Raw genomic sequence first — 17,849 nt, forward strand, 5'->3', positions numbered from 1 at the left:
TTTATTCTGCCTGACTTTCTCATGGCCCCTCGTCTGTTTGGCGATGCAGCAGCAGCATCACTAATGCCTTTCAACCACAGCGGCTTCAGCTGCGCAAATAAAGGGGAAGGAGGCTGCATGCTGGGATAATGCGTTCGGGTTGCCATGTTTGCGTCCTGACACCTGCGCGGCCTCAGATAAGGGTCAGAGCTGCGGTTCGGATTGCTCTGCCCGCATCAGCCTTTTGAGGGCGAGCCGGCTCCGCTTTATCTGCTGAACAATGAGCAGACAGGCTGCGCCGTGCTTTGGAAATGATTCAGATAAATCCTTCCCCCCGGCCACAGAGACGGGCTTGAACTGCAAATCAGAGGCAGCAGACCGGCGAGCGTGCGTACGTGCAAACCACGGCTCCAAATGAGATAATACGAGACTGAGGCGAAGCTTCAAATGTCAGTTTAATTGAGTCGAATAAAGCCGTTAAGGGTTGGAGAGGCCGTCTGCAGCGATGGGGTCCATGGATAAAAGGCTGGACGACCTCCTGCTGTCCCCTTCAGCAGCAGACACATCAGTTCACCATGCAGACTGAAGCCTAGAGCCGGAGGAAAGGTTAAAGACTGTTTTATCATGTTCTGGTGGCAGAAAACTCAGATCCTGATATAGATCAGGTTATTCTGATGCTTTTTCAGAGAAATCATGTATTTTTTGTGTTTTCTACATTACTACGGAGCTAAATTGGGGCCAAAATGTTTGTTCAACTTTAAAAAGGAAAAAAATAATAATTTGAAGTTGGAAAAACGTTTAAAACTGAACAAGAACAGATTTGAAACTGGAAAAAATAAAATAAAGGTTTGAAACTGGTGAAAGAAATTAAACATGAAAAGTAGTTTTGGAATTTTTTTCAGGTTCAAAACTTCTTCAGTTTCATATCTTTGTTCAATTTATTTTTTTAAGTTTCAAATTTTGTTTTATTTGTTTATTTTTCAGTTTCAATCTTTTGTTTTAATCTTTTTTCTTTTGAGCAAACTTCATAGCCCCAATTTAGCTCCATACCCGTCTACCTATGTTGAACTTTCTTATGGCGTTCTGTCACTTTAAATCCAAACAAGCTGCAGCTGGCCACGCCCCCAACTCAACATTTGCACCAACATGTGAAAATGGCTACAAACAGATGCGTAATTATGCAGCTGTAGCTAAACAATGTACATTTATGTTTATCATTGTGTTGTAGAAATGATATTCGACGTGACGCCAGACAGCAAAACCACCAATCCGAGCGTTAACTTCTGTAGTTTGTCATAAAACCTTACAGAATATCACTTTTATTCAGTTTATTTCACTGTAAGAATGGTCGTTTGTTGCTGCGCAGTCGGCTGAAAGTAGAAATTAGCCGTCCATCTTTTTTAGCAATGACCTCTACGCGACTGCAGGAAAAGATGAATTTAAGCTAATTTACTTTCTCGGAGTCAGACTGCATGTCGTGGTTCAGACTGTTTCGTCACGAACGTCTCGTATTATCGGTGAAACTCGGTGTGGAAATATTCTTCTGATGTAACGCTACGGTTAGCCAACGCTCATAAAACATGTCTGACCTCCAGTGAGCTCATTCTCTCAGTTAAGAAACAAACGATAAGGAAAAGGTTTTAGGTAAAATATAAACATTCCCAGACTCTGAGAAAAGCTGCAGCTGATTTTTTAGGATTGCTGGGGGGGAATGTTGCAACCCCAGGTTGTCATGTTGGTCGCAGCCTCTCAGGAACACTTCCTGATCCTGACATCCCCCCAAGCCCCCCCTGTGTCTGAACTATACCCTTTTTATCTCCGCACAGCAGGGGGCTGCTGGAGGAAAAGAAGAGGAGAAACAGAAGAAAATTCAATCTGAGTGCAAGCAAACTTCACGCTGAGCATTTTCTCTGGCCTTAGGCTCCGTTTTCCTGACAAACTGGATTTCTGGTGGATTTGGACTTTTACTCTGGTCACAATAAGATCAGATGGAAAAACAAACAAACGTATGTTGTCACAAGCTCATCATCTGCCACTAAAACTCAGTTTCATCGTCTTTTAGAGTCAGAAAACCTTTTGAAAGCGTAAAACTGAAACTTTGATCTGGTTTTCATATTTTTCAAAGCAGAGAAGTAATTTCCCACTTTCTAAAGCAAAACATAAGATGGATGCTCTCTTCAAAACATTAACAATACAGTAGACCAAAACAACCACACTCAGAGTAAACAATGGTCTGATTATGTGGAAAAAAGTGAGGCTCACATAAAAGGTTTTCTACAGTTTAGAGAACTGGGAGCGTTTATGCTGGTCCAGCCACAACTGGAGCAGAAGTTACAGCACCAACCAAAATGCCACCAGAATTTTTGTTTTTCAAATTCTGAGAGCTTTAAAATTCCCAGTTAGGGTGCCGGTTTGGTAGATCTCCAAGCTAATGCGCTCTGACACAATGTCTTACCCCCTCTTCCCCCTTCCTGACTGGACAAACCACCATGAAAATCTGTACATCCCTGAAGACTATTGCAAAAATAATTACAGAAGTCATTTAAAGAGTTCTACGATCAGTCACATTAGGCTTTATTCCAGAAACATTTATTTCAGATGTAAAAGCAATACTGTAAAAATACTGTAGGTTGTTTATGCTGAAATGCATCCTGGGTAGAAGATGTATGCTAGGTACAGCGCTAGCTAGCTTCGTCCAGCTAAAACGGTAATTTTTGCACCATTAGCTCTAGCTAATGGTGGTACCTCTAACTAATGGTGGTAGCTCTAGCTAATAGAAGTAGCTCTAGCTAATGGTGGTAGCTCTAGCTAATGGTGGTAGCTCTAACTAATGGTGGTAGCTCTAGCTAATGGTGGTAGCTCTAGCTAATGGTGGTAGCTCTAGCTAATAGAAGTAGCTCTAGCTAATGGGGGTAGCTCTAGCTAATGGAAGTAGCTCTAGCTAATGGTGGTAGCTCTAGCTAATGGAAGTAGCTCTAGCTAATGGTGGTAGCTCTAGCTAATAGAAGTAGCTCTAGCTAATGGTGGTAGCTCTAGCTAATGGTGGTAGCTCTAGCTAATGGAAGTAGCTCTAGCTAATGGTGGTAGCTCTAGCTAATGGTGGTAGCTCTAGCTAATGGTGGTAGCTCTAGCTAATAGAAGTAGCTCTAGCTAATGGGGTTAGCTCTAGCTAATGGTGGTAGCTCTAGCTAATGGTGGTAGCTCTAGCTAATGGTGGTAGCTCTAGCTAATGGTGGTAGCTCTAGCTAATAGAAGTAGCTCTAGCTAATGGGGGTAGCTCTAGCTAATGGAAGTAGCTCTAGCTAATGGTGGTAGCTCTAGCTAATGGTGGTAGCTCTAGCTAATAGAAGTAGCTCTAGCTAATGGGGGTAGCTCTAGCTAATGGAAGTAGCTCTAGCTAATGGTGGTAGCTCTAGCTAATGGTGGTAGCTCTAGCTAATAGAAGTAGCTCTAGCTAATGGTGGTAGCTCTAGCTAATGGAAGTAGCTCTAGCTAATGGAAGTAGCTCTAGCTAATGGGGTAGCTCTAGCTAATGGTGGTAGCTCTAGCTAATAGAAGTAGCTCTAGCTAATGGTGGTACCTCTAACTAATGGTGGTAGCTCTAGCTAATGGTGGTAGCTCTAGCTAATGGTGGTAGCTCTAGCTAATGGGGTTAGCTCTAGCTAATGGTGGTAGCTCTAATTAATGGTGGTAGCTCTAGCTAATGGTGGTAGCTCTAGTTAATGGTGGTAGCTCTAGCTAATAGAAGTAGCTCTAGCTATTGGGGGTAGCTCTAGCTAATGGAGGTAGCTCTAGCTAATGGTGGTAGCTCTAGCTAATGGTGGTAGCTCTAGCTAATAGAAGTAGCTCTAGCTAATGGTGGTAGCTCTAGCTAATGGAAGTAGCTCTAGCTAATGGTGGTAGCTCTAGCTAATAGAAGTAGCTCTAGCTAATGGTGGTACCTCTAACTAATGGTGGTAGCTCTAGCTAATAGAAGTAGCTCTAGCTAATGGGGTTAGCTCTAGCTAATGGTGGTACCTCTAACTAATGGTGGTAGCTCTAGCTAATGGTGGTAGCTCTAGCTAATGGTGGTAGCTCTAGCTAATAGAAGTAGCTCTAGCTAATGGTGGTAGCTCTAGCTAATGGTGGTAGCTCTAGCTAATGGTGGTAGCTCTAGCTAATGGAAGTAGCTCTAGCTAATGGAAGTAGCTCTAGTTAATGGGGTAGCTCTAGCTAATGGTGGTAGCTCTAGCTAATGGTAGTAGCTGTAGCTAATGGAAGTAGCTCTAGCTAATGGTGGTAGCTGTAGCTAACACAGTAAACAGTAGATCACAAGCTGGTCCCGTTAGCTTGTTTCAGCTGATTTCTCGTGTTTACTGATGCACGAGTTTGTCTCAATCAAGACGTTTTCGTGAAACTCCGCAGCCTTGACTTCTTGTGTTTCGTTTACAGACTCTGGCATCATCGGCCCATCATGCATTGCTCTGGTTAAAAAAAACAAACAATGGCGACCTCTGTAGGTGAAAAGTAAAATTAAGATATAGAGTTTTTGAAGCAATTATGAAGTTTTATGCATCACATTGCATCTTGGTTTGTTTTAAGTCTGCTGATCGTAACAACTGAACCGTTTTCTCAAAACATTTTTGCTTTTGATTTAATATCCAGTGGGAAACTAATTAAATCTAAACTTGAAATCATTTCTACAGCCAGCTGTGTGGTTTCCTGATCTCTGCCTGACGCTGAGTGTTGCCTTTCTGCAGCGCGGCCTCAGAGGAAGCGGCCGGTACCGGAGCACCGAACACATGTGAGCGGGTCAGCGGTCGCCATGGCAACCCGCCACGAAGAGTCAGCATGGCCGCCAACGTTTCAGGTGCTGACAGCTCATTTCAGACATTTTTAGAAACTGCTTTGCTGTGATTCCTACTTCTAAATGCAGGCTCTTCCCTGTTTTACTGATTTTTTTCTTCCTATTTTTCTGTCAGCGTAGTTAAAGCGAAAAAAAAAAAACATCAAAAAGTTTCTTTCATGCAGCTTTTGTCTGCTGCTTGTTGTCTGGTATTTCCTATACGGTTAAAGAAATGCGTTTCTCCTCTGCTTTCTGTTGAGCTTTGTGCTCTAACATCTGGACCTGATTTTACAGGGAAAGCTGGACCTGCTGCACTTTGATGAAGAGGCAGAGATGAAGAGATAAGTCTCTGGTGAGAGACTAAGTCCTTGAACACGGAAACCATATTTTGCTTGTGGATAGTCAGGAGAGTTTAACTGAAATTCACATTGAAAGCATGGGAAAATAAGAAAAAGTACATTAAATGGTTGAATCTTACCTTAATCTGTGAAACTGGAGAATATTTTTGCAGGTTTACTGAAATAACGACCGGATAAATACAACCTCAACAAACGAGCTAGCCGAGCGCTAGCAAGAAAATTGGTTGCCAAACAAAAGAGAAATCTGACGCCACTCCGTTTTTATTTACATTTTGTGAAGGAAGTTTTAGTGTCGTCTCCTTCAGTGATACTTGGTGCAGCGCCCCCACAGGCGAGGAGGGGAACAGGCTGCTGGCTGAAAATGTAACAAATGTTGGTTAATCGAACCGAGCCAACTGGACTTTCAGGTGACTGAGAAAACTACGGCAGCGTGTTAGAGCCGCTGCTGACAGAAAAGGAGGACTACATTTTCACCAATAAACGCAAAAACTTAAAGATTGGTCTCAGAAAAACAATACAGTTCTGAACTCAGATAGTCACAACAAAAAGAAGGACATTTTTAGATTTATCTAAGAAATTTTCCAGAAAGAAAACTTGGAAATTTATGAGATTGAAAAGTAGAAAATTTGCTCGAACAAAACAGAGAAATTTTGAGAGACATTTCTGAACATTTTTAGGAAAACTCAGAAATTTTTAGATTAATCTAAGAAATTTGCTTGAATAAAGACCCTTCACAGTTTGAAAAGTCAAAAATGTGCTACAGAAAAACTCAGAAATTTTTACATTACATTTTTTTAGGAATTTTTTGAGCTCCAACAGTCAAAATTTTGCTAGAAATTTTACAGAGAAACCTTGGAAATGTCTGAGCTGCAAACGTCAAAAATTTGGAAATTTTCGGAGTTTGGCGCAAAATGGCATATTAAAAACATTGGTTTGGCAGTTTAGGAACAAATACTGTGATGCAATAATTCAAATAACATAACAGGGAATAGAGAAAACTGAACAACTTCTAAACAGATCAGAACCAGGAGAAACTAAATGAAAATGTCTGCTCTTCTACAGACTCCCAACATGCAACAAAATGTGTTTAAGGGCTAAAAAGCGTCTCTGTCCTGTTCAAGCTGCTCCATGTCTTTATTTCTTTATTTGTGAGTATTTTTTCATGCCGGACTCGATCACACCCAGCAACCATTCGCTGCGCTCCGTCCAAGTTGGGGCTCCAGGGAACATGAAGTCGGCCTGCTGACACCTCCAAAGATTTGGCTCAACTCGCTGATTAAACGGGGAGAAACCTGGGTGTGGATTCACACGTTCAGGCTGATTCTAGGAAATTAATCTGGCAGCCTGCAGGCGGCTCGGCCTGAACTGTTTTTAGTTTTTCCTAAATGCGTGAAAAGAGCTGAAAGCATGAAGGTGGCAGCGCCGATAAGAGCCGGTTGTTTTTAATGCTTTAATCTCTTTGACATTAATCGGTTCATTTATGAATTATTCAGCCCATCAGACACTGGAAACATGAATATTTTCCTCCCAGTTGTTTGTTTCCTCCATTTCTTGACCTCAGTTCTTTCCGTCATGAAGTTTATTTACGTAAAACTCATAAACACATGACTTATTTATTGCTGATTTCTTCTTCTCCTCCCATGATTAAAGCCTCCGTCGTCAGTCTTCACCTTCCCTTTTTTCATTTTAGGATGCATTAACATGAACAAAGCGGGTTTTTGTTTTCTCTGTCTTGGAAGTAAAAACACGCGTCTGGTGAACCTTTTGCAATCCCACAGAAAAATCTGCGTCCGTTTCCTTCCTTTCCTCTTCGGTTTCCTGCATTCTCCAGAGATTGGGTCTTCAGCCCACCCCGAACCCAGTTTCCCAACGCTGAGACGCGCTCACGCCCCGGCGGGCGGCCTCACACACTCCCTCACTCAGGCAGAAAACAACAGAAAACAGGAACTTCAGCTTTATACAGTTTCGTTTGCTATTGTTCTGTCCTGTTTTTCGCTCCGGTCACTTTGGGTCAGGACTGATTATTCATAAAGCGAACCTCACCCAGCACAGCTCTCACTCTGAGGGGTCAAAGTTCATCTCAGAATGAATAAACTACACGGCAGGGGTGTCCAAAGCGCGGCCCGGGGGCCTTTTGTGGTTCTTGGACTGATTTAAGAATCGTAGAGGTTTGTTTATTAAACTTATTTTTAATTGGGGGAAAATTATTACCAACAAATTTCTTACAATGGAAAATGTTTGGAACAATACAAAGTATTTGTGTTTATAGTCTAACCTTTTACAACACATATTTAAATTTAAGACCTTTTAAGACATATTAGGACCATTATGAATGAAATTTAAGACCTAGCTCTTCACAGAAATTAGCAGTTATCCATTATAAACACAAAACGCCAGCTAGCTTGTAGATAGTTAGCAGTAGCCTCAACTGTCTGAAGTCACAGAATGAAATAAATTTTATGAATTTAAGATATTTTCAGGTCTTTAACTTATTAACATTAATTTAAGACTTTTTAAATGGATTTAAGACCAAGATCTTCACAGAATATGAATAAATGTTGTCCAGCCAACTGATATTAAATGAGCATTTAATGCCAGTAGCTAGCAGATACTTAGCAGTAGCATCTTCTGCGTGTGACCAAAACTTTGGCCTGACAGAAAAGTCCTGCAAAAACAAAAAATACATAGAGTATTTGAGATTAAATGGTTGTGCCAAGAGCGCCGTTTATTTTCTCTGGAGCTGATTGGCTGAGATAAGAACCCTGTAGGTATTAATTAGCCTCTGTGGGGACGGTTTCCACTGTGTGTTTATTAACGTATAATAAACTGTAATTAGCTGTTAAAATAATCAGTAATTATTATTATTGGTAGTATAAAACAGTTCAAAGGGCTGATTCTGATGGAAAGGGGTCGCAGCGAGTTATGGGGCTTTAGAGCTGCTAGTTTCCATGGAAACGACTCGTTTTCTTGGACCAACTCACTCTGATTGTGAAGTTTTGATGTAAGCTGATCTCAATACTTCCAGGTTTCATCCAGTGGAGCCAAACTCGGTGCTTTAACTAGGACGGTTTGTAACCGAGCCGGAGTTATGACTTCCTCTGCTTGCTGCCAAGTTTCCCTTTTGGACAGAGAGAATATTTCAGGACTTCCCTTTTCTGGTCCAATCCTCCCACTGACAGCGTTTCTGCTGGATGCACCTGTTCATGCAGCTCAAACTGCTGACTGCTGCCATAAAACATGGACTTCCTGGAGCTACAGACATCGCAGCGAATTCATCAATTCAGCCAAAAACGAAAATGGCTGCCATGAGTAAAGCTACACTATAAAAATAACAGTAATAATTTGGGTTGTCGTAAGAGGAAAAAATGGGGCTCACATTTTCAAACTAAATATATGATTAGTAATTAAATATTTAGCTTTATAATAAAATATTTATTTAGCAAACTTATTTTTTCTCTTCACCTTTAAAAACATTTAGTTTGCTGCTAAATATTTAGTTAGCAAACAAATAATTTAAGTTAACTAAGCATGCTAACTAAATAGCAAACTTAGTAAGTTAAGTTTAATATTTAATATTAATTAATAATAAATATTAATTTCACTACTAATATTAGCTAAACATTAGCTAACTAACTAATAACAGGTCTTAGTTTGCCAACTAAATAGTTTAGAGCTTAATATTTAGTTTTCAGACTAAATATTTAACTTATTAAGCTTGCTTGTTAAATATTTCGTTTGACTAGATCCTAACTAAACATTTAGCTGCCAAGTTAATTAAGCTAAATCATTAGTTCAGAAACAAAATATTTAGCCTATTTAGCTTGCTAACTAAATGTTTGTTTAGTTAGTTTGTTAACTAAGTTTTTAGTTTGTAGCTAAATATTAAGATTATTTGGTTTGGTAACTAAGTATTTATAACTTGGTGAAGAAGGAAACTTCCCGTTTGTTTCTCTTATGACCGGCTGAATAACCCAACGTTTTACTGTTCATGTGAATCCTAGAAACTTTCAGCAATAATAAACTTTTCTGAGAGAGCTGTCGACTCCAGACGACTCACAAAGTCTCTGATTTCCACCGCTCTGCTTCTCTGCTGCAGCAGAATCACAGGAACATTTTCCCGTCTGATTCTGCAACGTTTTGGTTTCCTCCGGTCGACATGCGAGCCATAAACACTTGGAGGTCCGTCCCTGAAACTGTGCCTGAGTGCTTCAAGCTGCGTGGGTTGGCCTTTTTCCCCTTTATTTCATAATGCGACATTATGAAAGCTGATTATGTTCAGAGAGTGAAGTGTCACTTGAAGGGAGCTGGCGGTCATGTTGTTAGTCATTGTTTTGATGAGTCATTCATGCACCAGAAGAAGAGAGTTCTGCGTCAGACAGACAGCACACTGAGCTGTTTCCATCGTTAGCCAGATTCAGCGGCTCGCTCCCGTACTCCAGCCTGACAAGGAGCAGAAGAAACTTCTCATCATGAATTACATCTATAATTCTGGTATTTAGGATGAATTTGGTCTAATTCTGTTTACTTTTCAGCAAATTCAGATGGTTTCCTGTGTGCAACAATCATTAGTGGATAAAAACACCCAAAACCTGAATAGTACTTACCCAGGAGTTGGAAAGGAGGCAGAGAGAGAAAGAGGATCACATCCCCTACTCCAACATCTTTTCCACCATCAAGCAGCAAAAGCAAATGAAGTGGATTAGCAGAGCTGGACATGTTACAGTGGGATATCATCCACTCATGACGGCAGCATGTTGGAGCAGCTCTGGTATTTTAGCTCTGATTTTTATTTTTTCTACTTTTAACAGTTGGTATGATGCGTAACCATGGTAACAAGGTATTGCTTTTACAACTGGCAGCAGCTAATTAGCATCTCGGAAGCTCAAATAATAGCTGAACTTTAACTCCAAATCCCAGAGGAGTTGAAAAGGAAGCTTCATGGAAGAGAGAGAAGGACCCTGGTTCAAAATGGCCGAGCATCTTATCCCCTACTCCAGCATCTCTCTAACCGGACGCACTAACAGATTTAAAGAGGAATAGCAAAAACAAATAGTGGAATATCATCTCTGCTGCCTGGAAGTTGAGCTGCTAGCATGTTAGCATGAGGCTCACACAACAACAGTCTTCAGTCAGAGGCCTCTCCAGATTAGTTGCGAGACTGACTGCTATTGGAGCTCCTTCCTGTGTACAGCGTCACCATCAACAACAATCGATTTGAAGATACTTCAACATTTATCTTCTTTTTGGGATGAATTAAGTATTTTTCATTGCGCTTGGTTGAGTTATTTAGTCAGTTGTTTTTATGTTTTGCATTTGGTCTGAACATCTTGAAACGCCTCCTCCGCTCGGTGTGTCTCGTCCTTGTTGCTCAGTGCATGAATATAAATGGATGTTTAGGTCTTCTTTCTTCTCATTTGAGGTTTAAACACAGCAATAAAACGTTCCCTTTCCCTCCCTGCTGTCTGACGCAGAAGCCCAGCGGCACTCCCACACTGAAGCAGAGCCGAATTCAATATCGTTTCCTTAATTACGTTCAAGTATGAGCGAAGGGCAAAGAGGGGCCGGGGATTTCAGTAAACAACCGCTGACTGTTTACACAGAAGTCTTATCTGAGCGATGAAATGTGAAGAAGATTACTGCGGCTGCAACAAGCTGAGAACAATCTGTGCAACTTAATGACGAATAGCGATAATAATCAGAAAAAGAACAAAATAAAGTCTGAGAAGGACATGAAGACGCTCCTTTTCTGTCTGATGTTAGTTATTTCTGCAGCTTAGATTCTTTTCCTCATGACATTATTTACCATGCATCATTTTTCTTCCACTTCACTTTAATTCTTCACTTGCATTTTGTGGGAAAATTACAGAAAATCCCAGTAAAATATTCAAAATACTGAATTTGTGGTTCTAACATGACAAAATATGACAAATTAAAGTGAACATTTATGCAATGTAATCTCATTTTTTAAATTAATTTGATTAAATTCCCTCTGAAGGCGAGCCAGAAACATGCACATTTAAAACCTCTTTGTTATTGGGGTGTACCGCAGGGCTGTACTATTGGACCTCTGCTTTTTTCACTCTCCTGCTTTGACTAGGACATCTGTTTTCATGTAGATGATATTCAGTTAAACCTCCCTTTGAAAAACATAAAACACTCTGTTAACCAATGATCAGAAACTGGTTTCTGATCATTTTTAGAACAGATTTTCAGATTTGGGCCAAACAGCGTCACTAGAAACCCAAATACAAAATGTTTGGCATTTGGCAGTGGCAGCTGTGAGCTAAAACTGTGCTTGTGTGCTAACCAAACTAATGGTTGTTGTTGTGAAGGAGCTTTTAAAATAAATTTGATTGATTTGATTTTTCACATCAAATTTTCTTTTGAGTCAAAGTTAAGTTTTTGAATATTTGGAAAAGCTAAAAAAAATTTACCAAACCAGTTTTCTCTGCTTGTTTCTTAAATTTTAGAGCAATAGTTACAGATATGAATATTTAGCTTTGAAATTATGCAAATATTAAGGTTACTTTGTTTAATTCTCCTCTTTGGGGTTCATTGGTAATGTGATACTTTAGACCATCGCTCATTTTCCCTGCAGCCGCACTCCAACAGCAGACAGGATGTTTATCTATTAGACCTCAGGATCTGTTTCCTGAGGATTCAACCTTCAGCAGGCCGCAAGTTTCTGTTTGCTTCCTGTTAAAATACACAATAGCAGTGATTTTACACTTTAATCTCGCATGAAGATTTACTGGAGAGCGCTTAAAAAACTTTTATGGAGGGTTTAAAGTGAGAAAATCTAGATGATAAAAAGCTAGATATTTGTAGTTGATTGTAATTTAGTTAAAGGGAAAGAAATGACCAAACTGAAAGTCTGTTTTTACAGAATAAATTTGCAGCAAAAAAAAAAATTCTAGAAAAAAACCCAAAAAAACAAGGAAATTTCTGAGCTTGAAAAGTTGAAAATTTGCCAGAAATTTTTTTTGAAGTTTTGAGATTAATCTTAGAATTGTTTTTAGAAAAAAATATGACATTTCTGAGCTCCAAAAGTAAAATAATTGCTAGAAATTATTTCGGGATTAATCCCAGAAAGTTTCTAAAATATATATGGAAAAGTCCAAATTTTTCAACTTTTGAAAGTCAGAAATTTCCATGTTTTTTCTAGAAATTTTCTGAGGTTAGTAAAAAACAGACTTTTTTCTAGTAAATTTTCAACTCCTCAAATTCTTGAAAATGTCCGAGATGAGGTTTTGGAGCATCCTGGTTTCGGCTGTTCAGGTGCGTGTTGCTGATTAATCCATGTTTTCTCTGCAGCTCCTCGCAGAGAAAACACGCATTTAAGCGCAGAGTTTCTGCACAATCGCAGGAAGACTCTCGGTCCAGTCAGCGGCTCAGACGAACCTTTCCTGTGTGTGATTGAGGAGTCGCGGCTTGTCTTGATGGGAGACGTCCTGGACGCCTGTCTGCGGGTACGGGAGCCGAGAGGAAGCGGCTGGATCCATAAACATTCCAATCTGAGCAGCTGAGTGACGGACCGGACCGGACCGGACCGGGAAACCATGCTGGGTCTTCATACGGCAGCAGCAACAAACCGCGACACAGTAAAATGAGAAAATTTTCCTGAGAAGTTATTTTAGATGTTTTTAACTAGCTAAAAATTCGAGCTAGCTAAAAATTCGAGCTAGCTAAAAGTCTTAAAATTTTTAAAATTTTAAGACTTGAACTCTTAAAATTGAAAATTTCTTGTGAAAGCGAAAGAGTTTGGCAAAGAAATCTCCCTAATTTAATATGTCAGATGGGACAAAGTCAAGAAGTTGAAAGTTTTTCTTATTAAAAATACAAAATCATTTCATTCTGAATTTTTATGTTTACTTGCTCGGTAATAAAGTAAACATACAATATTTTAATAAAACAAAGTAAAAAGGAACAAATTATTGTAGGGCTGAAAAAGAAACTCGGATGTTTGTTGTAAAGTTGGGGTGCCCAAAGTGCGGTCCAGGGGCCAAATGTGGTTCAAAAGTGATACAAATTTGTCCAATCTAGCAGTTTTTTTCCTTTTAAAAAAATTGACATTAATCTCAAAATTGTAATTTTTTTTCTGCCAAATTTTAAACTTTTCAAACTCAGAACTTGTTTTAGAAAATTTCTGAAATTAATCTCAACATTTCAGATTTTTTCAGCACAAATTTACGGCTTCGTAATATACCATTGTAAAACCAGACTTCAGGCTTCGTAATTTCTTCTCTTATTAAATTACAGTAATCAGTGGCAAATATCTAGATTTTTAACAAATATTCCTGTTTTAATGGGATTGTCTCAGCCTAAAATTTATTTTTATTTTTTTATGAAGTTAACGAGTTTATTTCCGGTTGTCTTCTTAAACCTTTTCCCGGTGGTTTTCTCAAGATAACGAGTTACTCTCAAGTAAACAAATTTTCTTTTCTGAAGATCACAATGATCGGTGTGTTAAACCTGATTCCACTTTTAAAATGCGTGTCGTTGTGCCAGAGTGAGAATTTAACTCATCTGGAGAAAGCCAAGCTGAAAATGTCCGCTCTGGGCTTCCGTAGGGTCGTAAAAAGTTCTGTTTTATCGTTGAAACTGAAGCGTTGTTATGAGATCCAGTGGGACCGGCTCCAGCTGAATGTTGGGACTCATCCAGCGTCGCTGACAGATTTAGCACGAAGCTAAATCCCTGAACCGCTGGTGTCAAATCCAAGGGCAAAGGAAGTCCGGCTGTGCTGTTTACGTTGCCATGGATACGCAGCCTGCAGAGCTGCAGAGTGTTTTAGCAGCACTGCTGTCTGCAGTGCAGAAACATTAAACATGCAAACTATTGACGGCTGACGTTGTCGCTGCAGGACAGAGACAGACAGCGACAGCTCCTCTGTCTTCTCTGTCCTCAACCCGAGCCGCCAAACAGCCTTCAGGGCGAAGAGCATTAGGGATTCCCAGAAGAGCTGCAGGCTGCATTTAGACCGGCGCACGAAGAGCCGAATGAGTGAGGCAGAAAGCTGCTGACGGAGGATTTTACCTATTAGGAAACAAAATGGAGGCCCTGAGCCGGATGGAAATGTTTACATTCAGATTTCATAAATCCGGATCGGAACTTTTTTAGACACAAAAACACAAAATCTTTTAGTGAAAATATTTTAGTGCACTAAGACAAACTGACTTCAGCAAGATGTAGAAGCTTCTTTTAAATCAATCGTTGGTGGATTATTAAAACATTTTTCTCATTTTATAAATAAAACAATCTTTTAAACTTATTCAATAAATACTGACTTAAAAAACTCTAAGACATTGCTTGTTAGCTTTGTCTTATTTCAAATGGACTAAAAGATATTTGCACTAGAAGATAGATAAAAATATTTGATAAGACTTTGTGTTTTTGCTGTTTTCCCACCTGATAGTTTTGATTTTAGTCTCTTTTCTCATTTCCACATCCTGTCAGGAAACCGAGTCCACCGTTAGCGTCATGCTAATGGACTCCTATCTGCAGAAGCGAGGCTCTGATGTAAGAGAAACGGCTGCAATAATTAAAATAAACTGAACTGTTTGTATTTAATCACCAGTGACTCTGGAGAAAACATGTTGGGGTAAAATGTCACATCCGCCACAGTAAATCCCTCCCAGTGTTTCCCAGGAATCTGAAGAGGAGGCAGCAGATTCTCAGATATCTGCACCTGTCAGAGCAGAGCGGAGGTACAAACGGGGAGAGGGGGCAAAAACAGAGGCTGGGGGTATAAATAAAGTATAAATAAATAAAGCAGTTGCTGTTTTAGATGGTGTGGATAAACCCAGGATAAGAAAAAACAATAATTAGGAGAATAAAATAATAAACAATGAAGTCGCAATAATACAAGAAAGAATTTGTAGTATGACTAGAATAAAATTATAATAACCCAACAAGAAGTCAAAATATGAGAATGGGCACGGTAATATGTAAAATACAGTTGCAATAATTCAAGAAAAAGTAATATTACCAAAATAAATGTTTAATAATAGAAGAATAAAGTCATAACATGAGAAAAAACTTGTATAACAAAGTTGTAATATTTAAAGAATAAAGTCATGAAAGCACTAGAAAAAAGTCGCCTGAAGATAAAGTCGTAAAATTAACTGAATAAATTTATAATTTTTAAATTCCTACAGAAAAAAAAAAAAATTAAAATGAGTTATGTTGAGGATCTGGTGAAGTTATACTTTGGTGTAAGTTTTATAGACAAGAAAATATTTAATCTTTTAACACATCGACATCAAATTATGATCAGCAGCAGAAATTTGAAACAAATAACATTGAAAAGAGACTGAGGCTGATCTGGTCATGTAAGGGTTAATAACTAGAAGCTTTTCTCTCAGTAAAATGTTTTCTCATAATTTTACAGCATTTTGGTGATAATATTATAACTACAGCTAAAATATCTTAGTGTGGGCCTAATAGTTGTTAATAAAAATACTTTTTGCATAAATTTATGTACATAAACTTAACAAATATAAAGCAACTGTTTCCGTTTTCTCTGACGGGAAAATCATCCCAGAATAATCCCTCCTCTGACTGGACTGCAGCATTTTAATCTGAGAAAATCTGGAAACTGAAACATGATTTGGTTTTCCAATCCTGTTTGCCTGATCATGGAGGGAGCGCAGGGATAACGAAGACGGAAAGCGGGAGCCGACAGCGGCGTGCCAGGACCACGCAGATGGAAAACACAAGGAAACTTCTGAGCTCTAGAAACTTCAAGACATTTTTCAGAAATGTTGAGATTAATCTCAAGAATTCGCTAGAATTGTTTTATATTTCTGAGCTGGAATTATGAGATTCATATCAGACTTTCTAGTAAAAACTTGCAAATTTACCAGCTCCAAAAGTTGGAAAAAAAAAAGGAAATGTCTTAGTTTGAAAAGTTGAAAATTTGCTAGAAAAAAATTAGATTAAAAGATTCAAAGTAAAAAAAAATATTAAAAAAAATAATCCACTTTTGAAACTCAGATTTCAAAAGTGGACATTGTCTCAAAATTTCTGATTTTTCTTAAAAAAAATCCTTGGTATTTTCCAGAAAATGTCAAAATGTCAGTTTTTTGGCTGAGATTTGCTCCTTTTTGTTGTCAGTCAGGAGGAAACGGCTGCAGAGAAAAGAACCTTTTATTTGTTTCCACTCCTCACAGCGTGTTGATGAACTCCTGAACTCATTAGCGAGTCGATTCTCTAATGACGTTATGAACGCATTCCTGATGGGAGAAACGGCTCAGAAACTAAAAGTAGCAGCTTTACTGTCCATTATTCCTCCTAACTAAATAAACTTAACGCAGCCAAATGCTTTTATTCGCCTTAAATTCAGTTCTAAAACGCTTTATTGATCCCAAACGGGAAGTAAAAGTTGCTGAAACTCATTATTTAAGGTTCTTTAAAGAGTTGCTCTAGATGCAGATGGCTGTAGGATTTCCTGTAGCAGTCAGTCTCACAGCGGCTCTGTCTGCACCGAGTGATCAAGCTGCAAAACCACAAAGTATCACCAAGGAGTTCTGGTGCAAATATCAACACGGTTCAAAATAAGACTAAACTAACTGAGGAGTAAATTTTCAGCTTGTTTTAAGTCAGTAGTTCTTGTAAGACAATGAAATATCATTACCAGATAAAATCACAATAGTACAAAATAAATAAAGTTGTACAACAATAAATCATAATATTACCAGAAAAAGTTAGAATAATACCAAAAGTAACAGCTTTACTGTTTTTGCTTCCAACAAACAAACTAATCTCAACCAGACGCGTCTGTTTACATTTAATTTAGTTCTAAAACATTTTATTGATCAAAAAATTTGAAGTTAAATGTTTAAACTCATTATTTAAGGTTCTGCAGTAGCAGTCAATATCACAGCGGCCCTGAAGACGCCTCTGACTTGTGCCGAGATAAATGAACTCTTAACTGAACATTTAGTTTTACAATAATCAATTAAACATTTAAACAGAGTGAAGTGGGGTTATGTGGAGCAGTGTTGTGCTGTCAGTATCTGCCTCGCAGTCAGTAATCTGACTAAAATGACTGATTCATCCTTCATAAAGTAGTTTAGTTACTTTACAAACTGCTTCACTTCAAAAGTGACTAAAAATGACAATCTGTTCTGCTGACTCTCACTTTACTCAAAGTCCATTTTTAACAACATTTCTTCAGGTTTAACTTCAAAAATGTTTCCTGAAAAAACTTTAAAGTAAAATAAAAACACATTGTCTTAATAAAGCAACAGAAACCTTTAAACTTAAACACAAACTTCAGTACAGGGACAGAGCGGCTTAAATGTTGAAGGAAAATTCACCTTTTTCTACATTTATTAACAACAAAGTGAGACATAAAGAGATTCTGAGTTGGATTTACTTTGACTAAGCCATTTGTAAAGTATGTGAGAGCACTGTTTTTTTTCTGTTGACGTGATTTGGTGTTTTGCCACTAGCTTTTCCTCGGTGGCTCACAACAGAAGGACTGAAGATCCCGTTTGTTCTTTCTAATAAACGCAGTCGGCTCTGTTTCCATTTACAACAGCTCAGCTCAACACGACGCCGCTGCTCTGCAAACCCTCACAAGGTGACAGTCAGCAGCTGCAACGGCTGCAGATTTACAGGGAGTTTGGCAACAAACATGCATAGAGAAGTGATTTTTGGGTTTAAAATCATACGATATCCAGGG

At 38.8% G+C, this 17,849-nt stretch overlaps 1 long non-coding RNA gene across 1 annotated transcript; it reads left to right on the plus strand.

Annotated features, from left to right (window-relative positions):
• Positions 1–4,611: 4,611 nt before the first annotated feature.
• LOC148160974 (uncharacterized) lies at positions 4,612–5,287 on the plus strand. Its single transcript, XR_015762409.1, has 2 exons — positions 4,612–4,828; positions 5,099–5,287. It is a non-coding gene; the product is annotated as an uncharacterized LOC148160974 (long non-coding RNA).
• Positions 5,288–17,849: the final 12,562 nt, after the last annotated feature.

Source organism: Poecilia mexicana, unplaced genomic scaffold, assembly GCF_051168715.1.
Source record: "Poecilia mexicana isolate PSO_F unplaced genomic scaffold, ASM5116871v1 scaffold_2, whole genome shotgun sequence".
Taxonomy (NCBI): domain Eukaryota; kingdom Metazoa; phylum Chordata; class Actinopteri; order Cyprinodontiformes; family Poeciliidae; genus Poecilia; species Poecilia mexicana.